Here is a 15,500-nt window from a genome sequence, read left to right on the forward strand (position 1 = left end):
ATGAGACAAAGTCTCGCAGTGCATTGGCACTGCTGGTGGCTCCAGTTAGCCTACGCAGTGGCCTCCACGGTATGCACTAGCCAGCGTATTGGTAGGTGTGCTAGGTACCAACTGATGAGCCCACCCTAGCACACGAGGGCGAAACGCTGGCAACCAAGAATGAGTTAGCTGGAAAATTTATAATGTCCAATAACGGACCATTTATATTGGTATTATAAATTTACTCATTCAGGACAAATATTTCAAATTCCCTATGGGAATAACATCTATATCATCTGATGGCCAAGCAGGCATCAATTTCTGATAATGAGACAAAGTCTCGCAGTGCATTGGCACTGCTGGTGGCTCCAGTTAGCCTACGCAGTGGCCTCCACGGTATGCACTAGCCAGCGTATTGGTAGGTGTGCTAGGTACCAACTGATGAGCCCACCCTAGCACACGAGTGCGAAACGCTGGCAACCAAGAATGAGTTAGCTGAAAAATTTATAATGTCCAATAACGGACCATTTATATTGGTATTATAACTTTACTCATTCAGGACAAATATTTCAAATTCCCTATGGGAATAACATCTATATCATCTGATGGCCAAGCAGGCATCAATTTCTGATAATGAGACAAAGTCTCGCAGTGCATTGGCACTGCTGGTGGCTCCAGTTAGCCTACGCAGTGGCCTCCACGGTATGCACTAGCCAGCGTATTGGTAGGTGTGCTAGGTACCAACTGATGAGCCCACCCTAGCACACGAGGGCGAAACGCTGGCAACCAAGAATGAGTTAGCTGGAAAATTTATAATGTCCAATAACGGACCATTTATATTGGTATTATAAATTTACTCATTCAGGACAAATATTTCAAATTCCCTATGGGAATAACATCTATATCATCTGATGGCCAAGCAGGCATCAATTTCTGATAATGAGACAAAGTCTCGCAGTGCATTGGCACTGCTGGTGGCTCCAGTTAGCCTACGCAGTGGCCTCCACGGTATGCACTAGCCAGCGTATTGGTAGGTGTGCTAGGTACCAACTGATGAGCCCACCCTAGCACACGAGGGCGAAACGCTGGCAACCAAGAATGAGTTAGCTGGAAAATTTATAATGTCCAATAACGGACCATTTATATTGGTATTATAGATTTCCTGAATTCGAAGTCGGTTAAGATATAGTCTTATTATGGATCTGGTACCCCTAGCCTCCCATGTGTAGCGGTGAATAGCCTTATGCTTGAAGCAGTGTTCTCCCCAGGACCTTTTTAATGGGCGCACTGCCCGGCTGTTTTTACAGACCGCCCGGCTAACATAACCTAGATATGTGCTAGTTACATTATTTGAACACATAGTTGAGTCATTGGTTGTTTCGAATTAAAATATAAATATTGTGAAACCGTTTATTTAAATGATAAAAATTCATTGTTGTCAGCATAATTACATTGGAGTTTAAGTGTTTTGCTTCACTATAACGTTGCGTTGTGCGTGAGCGGCTCTTGGATCAACGTAGAATCGCTTGCAAGCACTCGTCTCGATTCCGTATGACGTCACAAACCCGCACGCCACTCCACAGCAACGGAGTGGCCAAGCACGATGATACACGATTATGAACGAGCGGTAGAACACCAGATGTTCAAAATTCTCTGTCAGTACTTGAATTAATAACGATTATAACGAATTCCATGCAGTACAAATGGAAGAAATACACCGTATAATATTGGCCAGGATCGTTAGAGACCATTATAAGAACGAGATGGTGATTGTGATATATTAGTAGCATTCTAAAACACAAAATTCTAACTACATTTTCTCAATGTAGAAATACATTTACGAATCAATTGGAGAGGATTATCTGTTGCAGCAGCATTGTTAAAGTCATGCATCCCAATGTGATGCTTGGAACCGGCATCCTCCCAGTCACCTTGGTGAACTCATTAACAGTGTTATGCTGATAATAATAATGTTGTCTTTACGTACCTGTAACTACTTTGGACGGTTTTCGGAGATGCCTAGGTGCCGGAATTGTGTCCTGTAGGAGTTCTTTTACGTGCCAGTAAATGTACCGAGGCTGACATATTTGAGCACATTCAATTACTACCGGACTGAGCCAGGATCGAGCCTGCCAAGTTGTGGTAAGAAGGCCAGATCCACAACAGTCTGAGCCGCTCGGCCGGACAACAATATCACTAGCAGCTACACAGAAATTACTGACATTCAGTCCTTCCACACTTAATTTCATGAAGTGGTAACATGAATACCACACTAATATTTGAGATTATCCTAAGTTAAGATTTAACCGAGTTTGGGGTTTTGTTCATTATTTTATTCTTGATTTGAAATGTATGTACTTCACATATATTGAACCATATCATTGTCTTGGAGTCATTAAGTGTTATTTTAAACACACTTCCTTCGTTACATCACGATTTCATTCCCGCTAGTTTCGTTGTTACAACTAATTTTACGAACGGTCAGAGATTACCGATGCGTATTCCCATGGACTCGATTCCGGCGCAGTATCCATTTCCAGGCATAGAACTCAACTCGAGACAGACTTTCTCGACTCCACTCCATCGCTAGCTTATCACAACATTTTACCAAATACTTCCATACAATATTTGGTATTGCGCATTTGCTATGGCAGCCATTTTGATGGAAAATCTTGTTTTGCAATCGAATATGAAACATACGAATTGATAGATTATGTGTTAGTGTTCAGTGTCACCAACTTAGTTGTTTTCGAAGCAAATCTGTTTGTTCGGTGTTCTTTTGGTTTCTTTAACATTTACTACTGCTAAAATGGACTTCAGTTGAATTATAGTTCCGATTTAATTACATTTTAACTATTGTTGTCAGTGTTTTCCATTTGTGCTTTACTTTCCAATTCATCACGAATATTGGTATTATTTTCAATCTCTTGGCGGGAATTACCTAAATGAACTGCCCGTTTCATTTCTTTGTGTTTTTGACGCCAAATTCTGTGTTCTCAAAATGAGCAGGAAATCTCGTCAAACATCTACTCTTCTAAGTTTCTTTAAGAAAGAACCTAGTAAAAGTAATAATTCAACACCAGGAGAGATTTCCGAAAAGGACATTGCTGAGGCCGGCTCATCTGGTGAAGTGGAAAGTATTCAAAATGAAAAACCACAAGTGAAATATTCTTCTAAACACTTCTAAACACACACATCACCAATGACTGGTTTAAGCAATTTACGTGGTTAGTTGTGAAAGAAAATGGTATGTTTTGTTCCACATGTATAAAATGTTCACTGAAGAAACCGACAAAGAAGGAAGTGACTTGGGTGACTATACGGTGTGCAAGACTTCAAAAGGAGAGTTTAGTTGACCATGAACAAAGCAAGCTGCATACCGATTCTTGTTCAAATTTAAGTGAAAGACATGCATTCGAAGAAACTGGATTTGGGCAAATAGAAAAATCAGTTTCTATTTTAAACAATTTACAGAGAGATGCTTTTCTCGGAGCCCTAAGATCAATGTATTGGTTGGCAAAAAATGAGCTACCACATACTACATTATACGGAAAATTGCTCAAACAATGTGAGGCTATGGGTATCTAAAGCATCTTAATACTGGTGATAATGCTAATTATACTTCAGAAAGAATAATGCAGGAGTTACTTGATGTTATAGCTTCAGAAATTAGATGTGAAATATTAAAGAACGTACATTGAGCAGATTATTTCAGTGTTCTGTGTGATGAAACTACAGATATTTCTGTAATGAAGCAACTTATTGTGTACATAAAATATGTCAACTAACTTGAAAAAGAGGTTAATGTTAGTTTTGTGTCAACTTGCAACATCATTGATGGTAAAACTGAGGCCATAACAAATAAACTAACTGAAATCCTTGAAAATTTAGGGTTAAAAACTTGTAATTTGGTAGTTCTAGGATCTGATGGGGCAGCTGTCATGATTGGTAAGCAAAAGGGAGTAGCAACACTGCTAAGAGAGAAAACACATGGACTCATGGTAAACTGTCACTGCATTAACCACAGATTGGCACTTGCTAGTGCCCAGGCAGCAGCTGAAGTGCCTTATTTAGTGAGGTTTAATGACATTTTAAGACAACTCTTTTTCTTTTTTCAAAATTCCTCAGTCAGGATGGCTGGTTTAACTGAAATCCAGAATATCATGGACAGCCCTCAAATTAAACTAAAATTGGCTAGTGATACTAGATGGTTGTCTCATGACTACTGTACAGTCTCTAAGAAGATCTGTGGTTAGTGTTGTTGTTGCACTTGAAAGGGAGGCCACTGAACGGAATGATATTACAGCTGAAGGCTTAAGCAAGTTCATGAAGACATACAATTTCTTAGCTGCAATTTATGATGCTTTCAGATATCTTACCTCTTCTGTGCACATTGTCTAGAGCTTGGCAAACGCAAGATATTGACTTGACAGAAATTGAGCCAATCTTAGAAGCCACAAAACTCAGTGTCTTACAGTTGAAAGACACTCCAGGAAATCATTTTCATAGTCTGTCACAATCTTGCTGGTGAATGGTCAGACTTCCACATCACTTATTCAGAGTCAATGTTGTGACCTTCAAGACAAAAATTTATAGCAAATACATAGATACTGTTATCCAACATCTAGAACACAGATTTCCAGATATGTCCATCATGTCCTGCTTTTCAAGAGTGTTTAATGCAAAAAGTCAAGATCAGAATGAAGCTTCTGAGTTGCTTCTTGATTTCTACTCTAAAATGGGAAGCCCTCCAGTCATAAATTACAATAGCGCTAAACTGGAATGGTCTGTTGCATCAAAAATATTCCAAGGAGAGTCCTACATTGGATTAAGACCTAAACAAATAATGATGAAGTTTGCAACAACATGTGAGCTTAAGGAATCTTTTCCGAATTTAGCAAGACTAGCTGCTATTGGACTGTCCATACCCGTGAGCACAGCTGGCTTTGAAGAGAGATAAAAGCTCTTTGAGGAATCGTATGAAGCAGAGCACACTCAACAATTTGATGCTGATTTCACTAGAGGGACCAGACTCAACAGAATTCAATTATGTAAGAGCTGCAGACAACTGGGCCTCAAAGAAGAAAAGAAGAATCAACATATAAAATGTCATGCTAAAAGTAAATTTCAATTTTTTAATGGTAGAAAAAGATATATCTTATTTTGTCTTTTTTTTTGGTGATAACAGTGAAATCAATTTTTCAGTTTATGTTTACCTCTCTGATATTATTGTTAATCCAAGCATGTGCCCCACCTATATCAACCAGAGGGGAATAAACAATTTATTTATTGAAATTCTATCACTCATTTCTGAAGTAGTATTCCCCCACCCGGCTACTTATTCCTGCCACCCGGCTGACAAAAATTTCTAGGGAGAACACTGCTTGAAGAATGTATTCGTAACAGCTAAACCCATACTAGCACAGAAGTCCAGCAAACGCTTCCCATTCCCATTAGCTTCCATATCTTCCCGACATTTACCAATCACCCTTTCGTATCCTTCAATTCTATTCCCAACTCTTGCATTGAAATCACCCATTAGCAATATTCTGTTCTTGCTGTTGACCCTGACCACGATGTCACTCAATGCTTCATAAAACTTTGTCCATCCTCATCTGCACCCTCACATGGTGAATACACAGACACAATTCTTGTCCTACTTCCTCCAGCTGACAAATCTATCCACATCATTCCCTCATTTACGTGCCTAACAGAAACTATGTTGCGTGCAGTGGTATTCCGGATAAAGAGCCCTACCCCAGACTCTGCCCTTCCCTTTCTAACACCCGTCAAGTACACTTAATCTCCTATCTCTTCATTATCTCCCCTTACCTGAATGCCACTTACTCGTAGCACATCCAGATGCATCCTCTTTGCTGACTCAGCCAGGTCTACCTTCTTTCTTCCATAAGCCCCATTAATATTGATAGCTCCCCATCAAATTCCATTTCGTTCGCCAAGTTGTTTCCAAGGAGTCCCTCGCCTGTCAAATGGGAGTGGGACTCCATTACTCCCATAGGTCCGAGGTTTGCTTAAAATGTTCTGAGCTCGGTAAATTTATGAAGCAGGATGCTACCCTACTTGCACATAGTCCAAGTGAGGATCTCTCCTCTAACGGGTTATGGACCACCGGTGGATTGTATAGTCCTAGCCGCCTGAGCACAAGGAGGGCCATGACTCAGAATATGTCCAAGATACCCACTCCCATTCCATAGCAACTGGTATCCCGACTTTCAGGACCACTTACTAGGCCACTCAGCCGTTGCCCATGGTTAACGAACTAGGATGTGACTACAGTAACCCACAAACATGAACCATGATTTTCTCTCTCCCTCTTTTATTTTTTTATTTTTAGTTTTTTTCAAACTAATATTTCCAGAAATGTTTGAAAGATTGTGAAAATTACTTGTTTTTAGTGATCTGAGTTCTTGGCTTTGTAATTTGCTTGACTGGCCAAATAATTTTTTTAAGAAGGAAGCCGTACTTGCCAGTGTCGACTTAGTTAATGTAACTTAAAACCTTTTCCATGTGTCAAAGACATTAGTTCAAAACATAACACTATAATGTAATTGTAAAAAAACACACACACACACACTATTAAACAAAGAATGGCATGTTTTAGTTCTACAAGATCATTGTCAGATTCTATCAAATCACTTTAAATCATATGCTTATATGTACAATATTGGTAATGTTATGAACAAATATGAACAAGTAATGTATGTTTAAGTCCTCTACTGTTACTTCAATAAATTACGGAAAAGCCGGGCTAAGTGGCTCAGACAGTTGAGATGCTGGCCTTCTGACCCAACTTTTCAAGTTTGATCTTAGCTCAGCCCAATAGTATTTGAAGGTGGTCAAATATGTCAGCCTCAAGCTGGTGGATTTACTGGCACATAAAAGAACTCCTGTGGGACTGAAGTTTTAGGCTGAGTGGCTCAGATGTTTGAGGCATTGGCCTTCTGACCCCGACTTGGCAGCTTTGATACTGGCTCAGTCCAGTGGTATTTGAAGGTGCTCAAATACACCAGCCTCTTGTCATTAGATTTACTCCATACAACCCCAAACACACAAATGTGCAGCATTTAATAGCATGATCCACCATGCCTTCACGATACCTATGACAAAGAAAGACCTCAACAACGAACTCAATATTATAAGGGTCAATCACCAAATTGAATGGCTATAATAGATCATTTATAGAGCAGATAATCAATAAATTTAGGCACCATCTTAAGACCACTCTTACAGAAGAAAAACCCAAAGCTAATATTTCATCTATTTTTACTTTCAACAGTGATGTCTATAAAATTACTAATTTCTTCCGAAAACACAGTGTAAAAATTCACTTTAGAACTAATAACAGGATTTTCCTCTTTTAACTTTTATTTCACGAACTCTCCTTACCGCACATAAATACCTATTTAATTCCTTCCCGTTCTCCCATTCTTGGCTAATCCACTCCACGATTTTTCGCTCATCCCCTTTTTCTAATAATTCCTGTTTATTGGCACTCAAAAGTTTATTTCTTACCTTTTCCGTTTCTTTACCCTTTGTCCATCCCTTATTCTTGTATAACCTGATCAGCCCCCATAGTAATCCTCCTCTGTTCAACCTATCTACGAAGCGTGTTTTTGAAGTAAGGTCCGTTTTGTTGTAGACAATAGTACTTCGCGCGCATATCGCAACGAGTGCATGCGTCGTGTACCGGCATGCCTCGAGAACGACTGTGCTCAGTTTCAGCTCTGTAGCTAACCTGTACGGTTCTGTTCTGTGCTTTCAAAATGTTTAAGACTATCAACTCGCCCACCGCGTGTGAGGTTCAGTCAGTGATACTGTTTTTGTCAGCAAGAAACCTGTCTGCTGCAGAAATTCATTGACAGATTTGTGAAGTGTACGGTGATACTGTTATGAGTGAAAGCAAAGTGCGTAGGTGGGTACGACAATTCAAAGATGGCCGTGACAACATCCATGATGAGGACTGCCCCGGTCACCCTTCTTTGATTACTGACAATTTGATAGCTTCAGTTGAAGCAAAGATTCGTGAGAACAGGCGAATCACAATAACAGGTCTCTCAAACTAGTTTCGTGACGTGTCGAAATCAGTGCTTTACAACACTGTTTCTGAACACCTAAAGTTTAGGAAACTGTGCTCCCGTTGGGTCCCGACACTCCTAACAGAGGACCATAAAAACCAAAGATTTGAGTGTGCGATGAAGTTCTTGACTCGTTATGACAAAGAAGGTGACGGCTTCTTGAGTCAGATCGTAACTGGAGACGAAACATGGGTTTCGCATATCACGCCCGAATCAAAGCAACAAAGCATGGAATGGAGACACACACACTCGCCTGTAAAGTTGAAGGCCAAACAGACTCTGTCCCGGTGCAAAATCATGGTGTCAGTGTTTTGGGATAGGCATGGTGTTTTGTTGGTCGACTTCATGCAATGAGGAACCACTATCAATGCAGAAGCATACTGCCAAACCCTGAGAAAGCTACGCAGAGCGATTCAAAACAAAAGATGCGGCATGCTGACAAAGAGAATTGTCCTTCTCCATGACAATGAAAGACCTCACTGCAGGTCAGACCCGCGATTTATTGGACAGTTTTGGCTGAGAAGTTTTAGACCACCCACCCTACAGTCCTGATCTTCCACCGAGCGATTACCATCTGTTCCTCAACCTCAAACATCACCTCAGTGGCAACCATTACAATGATGACGACGACTTGAAAACGGAAGTGAACTCTTGGTTATCGGAGCAGGCGGCAAGTTTCTATGAAGAGGGTATTTTAAAATTAGTTACGAGGTATGATAAGGGTTTGAACAAACTTGGCAACTATGTCGAAAAATTGAGTGAAATATGTAGTTTCTGAAAATAACTTTACTTTTTTTAAATAACCTTTCGCTGTGTACTTTTCAAATGGACCTTACTTAAAAAACACGCCTCGTACATTCCTAATATTTAACACTGACACTTCAATTACTTTGTAAAAACACTAAGTGATCCTCTGTTCCTACACTCTTCAATCAATTTCTGTCTTTGAATATCTCTGACCCTCCTTAAAAGCACCCTCTGTCCCCTAACTTCCTTCTTCTTCCAAACCTCTTCCCACATGTACCCCAGTCCCACCCTCTCCAAGTATAGTTTAATTTTTTCTATCCAGCACCCCTTATACATGCTTTTCTTTTGTTGTTAGTACGCAGCCTGAAGCACCCTCCCTCCTTCCCCTCTTTTCAAACCCATCCAGTATTTGTCTACTCTTTTCACATACTCAACCTCTATTTCTTCTCCGCACATTCATTCCACCCCAGCATTTTCTGTGCACTGGTGGAGCCCCATCACTGCCATACCAAATTTATTCATAATTTGTCTTAAGTTAACCCTCTTTACCTCCAGCCTCCATACGTCTGCCCCATACATTACCCTGCCAAATACTACTGATCTTCAGACTAACCTCACAGTTTTATAGCTTATTCCCAGAAATTTAGCCACTAAAATTCTGACTAAGGCTAAGGCTGCCATCCACTTTCCCGTAGCTCTCTTAATTTGCTCCTCCCATGTCCCTCTTCTGTTTAAAATCACTCCTAAGTATTCTAACTTATTTACTTGTTCTATCCTCTCTCCCTGGACCATCCAAGTAATTTTTTTTTCTCCTTTAAGTTTCTACATTACTAACACTTTAGATTTATTCCCGTTAATTTTCATGGCCCATTCCTTTGCATATTCTGACACTGCTTTTAAACTTTGCTGCATCCCACCAGCAGTTAAAGTAAGCAATATCACATCATCCGCAAAAATCAGATCCGGTATCTCCATCCCATTTAGAACCGGTGCCAGCCAATTATTCCCACCGTGTCCACCCAAAATGTCATTAATGAATAAAATAAACAACACTGGGGATAATTTACAACCTTGTGTTAAAACCACCTTACACTGTAATGGCCTACTTAACCTGTTTTTCTCCAACTTAACACAGCACCTGACCTCCTTATATATCGCCTCCACTGCACGTATCATCTTCCCAGAAACCCCCATCCTACCCAATTTTTCTACTAACGCACTTCTGTTTACTGTATCAAACGCTTTTTCAAAATCAATTGTCGCTACATAAATTTTGCCTCTTCCCATACTCGTGTATTTAATCTAAAATCATCTTCACTATCATTACACATGTTGTCTACCGTTCTTTTTACTTTTCTAAAGCCCCTTTGGAAATCTGACAAAACCGAATTCTCTTCAGCCCAGTCTCTTAATCTGTTTGCTAAAACTCCTATATAAATTTTACTTAGAGAATCTAACAACGTTATACCCCTATAATAGTGGTGTTTTTATTATCCTTTTTCTTGTATATTGGACATACAATTCCTGTTTCCCATTCTTCTGGATACTTTCCCCCCTCAAAAATCTTGTTAAATAACTTCACTATGCCCTCTATCATCAGCCCAAATTTGCTTAATTCTTTCCAAAACTTATTATTAATACATTGCATCCTCCTGCAGACCTACCCCTAATTTTACCTATCACTTCCATAACTTCTTCATTTGAAATTTCTTTGTCCAGTTCACGTATCGAAACCCCCCCTATCTCTCTATACCATTCCTTCCCCCCACCTGCAAGTAGTTCACTAAAATAGTTCACCCACTGCTTATCCTCGATACTTGGATTCTCAAATCTCCTTCCACCCTTGTTAATTCTGTTTATTCTCTCCCAAATTTTTTCCATGTTATTCGTCCTACACTCTTTATTTATCGCTTCCGTTTGTTCTTTCATCCATAACTTTTTTCTCTCACTGATTTCCCTTTTGTAGTCTGTCCTTAATTTACAGAAAACTTCTCTTTCTGTACTCCCACCTTTTCTTCTACACTCTCTTAACACACCCATAACCCTATTTTGCAAATTCTCACACTCCTTACTGTACCAGCCTTCCCCCTCTATCCTCTTACTCACCATGCACCTGTCTATCTGAGTTACCCTTTTGATTGGGTATAAATTCAGTTCTAAGGCTCTATCTATGTTGTTTTCCTCCAACGCAACCTCCCACCCATACCTTACTAATTGTAACTCCTCTTTTATTATCTTATTCAATTACTGTTTTGCTTTCTCTGACCATTTGTATTTAATGTACCCTCCCCCCAGTACATCATTGTTCTTTAACTCTCTCTTCTTGTCCCACCCTACCCTCCTTATGATTTCTTCTAACATATTGTACCCTACAGGGCATAAACAACAATGCATAATCGAACTTACCTTCTTACCTGTTACTAGATAAATGCACCAGCCTAACTGCAGTCGGCAGAAGGTCTTTTACAGGGTTCTTGTGACAAGAGCATGGGTTTTAGGAAATTATGCTATTACATTAAATTATGAAATGAGGAACACTGTCGCTTTACTTAATTTTTTTCAAGCATAAGTTTCTGTATTCATAAATCAGTTTTTCTTTACAATTGATTGCACTAGTAGTGCTAAAATAAATGCCCCAAAGGCTTACATCTATAATTTCAAAGACAAAAAATATACAATAGCTTGATGATGCTGTGCGGAGGAGATGATCAGTGAACCTAAAAAAGAAAGGATGTGTCTCTTACACGGAACAGCACCACTATACCTACAAATAAAAAGACATCATGGTAGGGTCAGAACTGTCTTGCAGAAATAAAGCCATCGAAAAGGTCCCCACACATATTTGGGGAGTACACACAACAAATAGCAAGTTCGAATCTACTACTACAGGCATATCTTTCCCTATCTCGCATAGAAATATATGTATAGATGCTAACACAGGTCCATTTAACAATCATTATATTTACAAGATATACTAATTAAACTAGTTCCTTAGTGCCCCAGTTCCTACATAAGACACCTCTATTAACAAGTAAAAAAAAGAAAGAAAGAAAGAACCGCTGTCGCATACACGTCTTGCCTGAAAAGAAAGAATTCTTCTTAACCTAGCCCTTTAAAAATGGCTGCGAGCGCCCCCCCCCCCCCCTACGGTCATGCGGGCTGGGGGAATGACCTCCAAGTCTCGCAAGTGAAACCTCCCTCACTACAAAATAATGTAACACAGCCTAGTTTCCAAGCGCTCAGAGCTCCTACACAAGGGGCTTTTACCCTCCTCTACTCATGACAAACTAATAGCCATATAATGAGTGAGGAATTACATCACATTCTATATATCCAACACAAGCAACAGACCGCCATGGGTCTCATTTATAACATGTAAAGTACTTTGCCCTGTTATTCACATAAAACATCACCGTCAATCCATCTGACGTGTTCCTGCTAACCCTCAAGTCTAGGGTTCAAACCCTTAGTTGGCAGAGTAAAACGGGTCGCAGATATTCATGACACAGCCGACGGTGTAGTTTCATTACACCCACAGTTGATCAAATAAAAGCAAGCATTGAAGTAAACATCGAATCCAGGCAGCATGCATGCTCTACGTTACGCAGATCAGACTACCCTTCCCAATATAGAGAAATGGAATACTGTCTTAAGTAACCCATATTTACAAGCAGATTTTTTTTCGACGCCAGACACCAAGCAACACTGGTCTAAGCTCATAAACAAGCTCCCGTACTACTATGTATACTACATCCTACCACATAAGCTTACTTAATCCTTGCTTCTTACAATAAAATATATATGCCTTACACTTGAATATATATAAAAATGACATTTCAATAAATGGCCTGATGAGCCGTAATCATGTCTCCTACTATATTTACAAATTTAATCACTGTATTTCTGCGTAACAGCCCCCGATCCTACACATGCATACTAATTATGGTTCACTTATCTATCATCTTGGAGACCTCTTCCTCTCCTTCCGGGTTGACAGTGGTTGCTTAAGCCACCATGGTGGTGGTATAGTCCTGGGTCGATCCTCTAGGTCCAGTCTCCAGGTGTAGGTCGTTCATGATGTTTTCTTCTGTCTGGGTGGCCCGTTGGTCGTCCTCTTGGGGTTGTGGACGGAAGTTCGTAACACCCGTCTCCTGCACACAGCACCGGTCTTCACTAGAATTAAATATCTACTTTATTCACGGCACACCATCTCCCGATATATTTTATTCCAATTTGACATGGGAATCGGTACTGGCTATCTGTAACCTCAAAACTGAAAGTAACACTGAGTCATTTGTAGCAATTAACTATTTCCTGCTCCTCTGATCTAGTCTTTTAAGTCTAACAGGAATAATACCAATTATTCTAGCTTATTGTTATTGGTACTTCCTTTGCACTTCGCCACTTCACCCTCACCGCTTCATAATGAAGTCTATAAATACAGCATACTTTAGCGTTGATTAATTAGACACTCGCGATTGCACTTCAAAGCATCTAATATTGTCATACACCTGGATTGCTACTGGGAAGTTTATAAATCTCCAATCTACTGAATCAAAGTTATCGCAACTGCACTTATTATTCACAATCTTTGTCTTAGACAAAGGTTTCTGGCGTAAATATTAGCAGAGACGCGACACGCACGGACAGCGATCTTATCGTCGAATGAATTCCCTCCTTCCACACCTCTCAGCTCTTATAGAAGGCAGGAACCCACGCGACGCTCTGGGAAGCCCCTGGAAACAACTTCAGATTGGTATGTGGCCACTAAATATTTTCTCACGGTGGTCGGCTTACTATGTGGTTATTAATCTAATTATTTGTTAACAGCATTAGACGTATCGTTGGCTTCGTAAAATTCTGGAGATAATTTCCATCCTCTTATCATCCAGGAAAACCTTCAGATAGAGGAGATATCACTCGATTCCCGTGATGTGATGAACCTGACTGCTCCTGCTTAAGAATTTTTGTTAGGATGGCATGCTTCTCCCCCCGAACAAGTTCTTATCTCTTTTTCTCCCTTCCACACATTCTTTCACACTCATGCATCGCCTAGGAAAATCACCTTCTGGATTCCCACGTTCTATATGGCATCACGCCCTTCCAGTTGGCGTCATGTTGCGCAATATTACTTCTGCGTTAAATATCCTTTGTTAGTGACTGGACAGAATGGTACAATATCTTCTGAGCTTATTACTATGTCAGTCATTCTTCCTCCCTGTTCTGTAACATAAGTCGGCTTCCCCTTCCTGTTGCCCTCTTTCCAACCATTTAGAATATATAAATTTCCCGCTGCACACATTTCTAAATGTTTATCTCCATAACTGTTTATGACTGTATCTTCACTTCTACTTTCCCTCATTTCCTTGCTGTCTTCTTTACTGTACACTGGGCTCTGCTCCCCTATTCTCGCATTCCAGTCCCCAAATAACAACATACCATCTTCTTCTTCAAACTTCCCTCTTATCATACTAATTTCCAGCAATATCTCCTCAAAAAATTTTTTATCATATAACACAATTATTAGGCAGATTGAGTATATTTGATCGCAGCACTGGCTGGCCATTTCTGGCAGCTCAAGTATATTCGATTGCAGCAGTGAAGTGGTTAAAAACTTGCCTAATCAAAATTTTAACTTTAAATATCTTAAATGGTAATTATAAACTTCCCAGTCTCTTGATGACTCCATGGAGTCGAAACCGGTCTTCTTATAATTGAATAAATTGTTGTAATGTGTTGAATGATGGAACATCCCTCAAACTCTACATTATTGGTTAAACGTCAGCACGGAAATGAAGATCATAACTTACAATAGGCTCAGTTGTGATGTCAAAATGTGAGGGTAAATTGCTCCTTACTTTATATTATAAATCAGAATGGCAGTCAAAGTTCCTAGGTCTAAATTACTCACGTCAGTCCATTCACCAGCTATTTCATTCTTTGAGACATTTGAGTCGCTACCGAGAAAGTGACTGCGGCTTGGGCCACATAGCTATCAGCTTGCATTTGGGAGATAGTGGGTTCAAACCTGACTGTCAGCAGCCCTGAAGATGGTTTTCCATGGTTTCCCATTTTCACACCAGGCAAATGCTGGTGCTGTACCTTAATTAAGGCCACAGCCGCTTCCTTCCCAGTCCTAGCCCTTTCATATCCCATCATCACCATAAGACCTCTCTGTGTCGGTGCGACATAAAGCAGATTGTGTAAAAAAAATTTGAGTCGCTCTTTCACTCAAAAAGACTCATCAGTTGAATTTCCATCTTCCGACTTTTCAAACAAAAAATCGCTTTTATCTACATCCATGGAGACCAAAATCGAAACAATCTCTTGCATACTGACTCCCTTTTTTACTCACCATGTCACAAAATAAGGCTATAAATTGCAAAACGCCAGGTTCAGAACTCGCGATGCATGCACAAAGATGCTTGCTTCTCGCTGCTTGTAATAACCCAGGAAAATGAGAATGGCACTTTTCGGGGATTCCCCATTCAGCCAGAGCTAAAATTGTTCCTTACTGCCATCTGTTGAGCTTTTTAACTACTACATGTGTCTGTAACACTGTTTATTTGACTTTAATATATTAAATTCCACCCAAACCAAACCAAACCCCATGGCACTACAGCCCTTGAAGGGCCTTGGCCTACCAAGCGACCACTGCTCAGCCCGAAGGCCTGCAGA

The 15,500-nt window shown here is 40.1% G+C and overlaps 1 protein-coding gene across 1 annotated transcript in view; it reads left to right on the forward strand.

The window, feature by feature from the left end:
- The window catches only part of Klp3A (kinesin-like protein 3A), a 343,005-nt gene that overhangs the window by 325,529 nt on the left and 1,976 nt on the right, over window positions 1-15,500 (forward strand). The window lies entirely within an intron of this gene.

Source organism: Anabrus simplex, chromosome 2 (assembly GCF_040414725.1).
Source record: "Anabrus simplex isolate iqAnaSimp1 chromosome 2, ASM4041472v1, whole genome shotgun sequence".
NCBI lineage: Eukaryota > Metazoa > Arthropoda > Insecta > Orthoptera > Tettigoniidae > Anabrus > Anabrus simplex.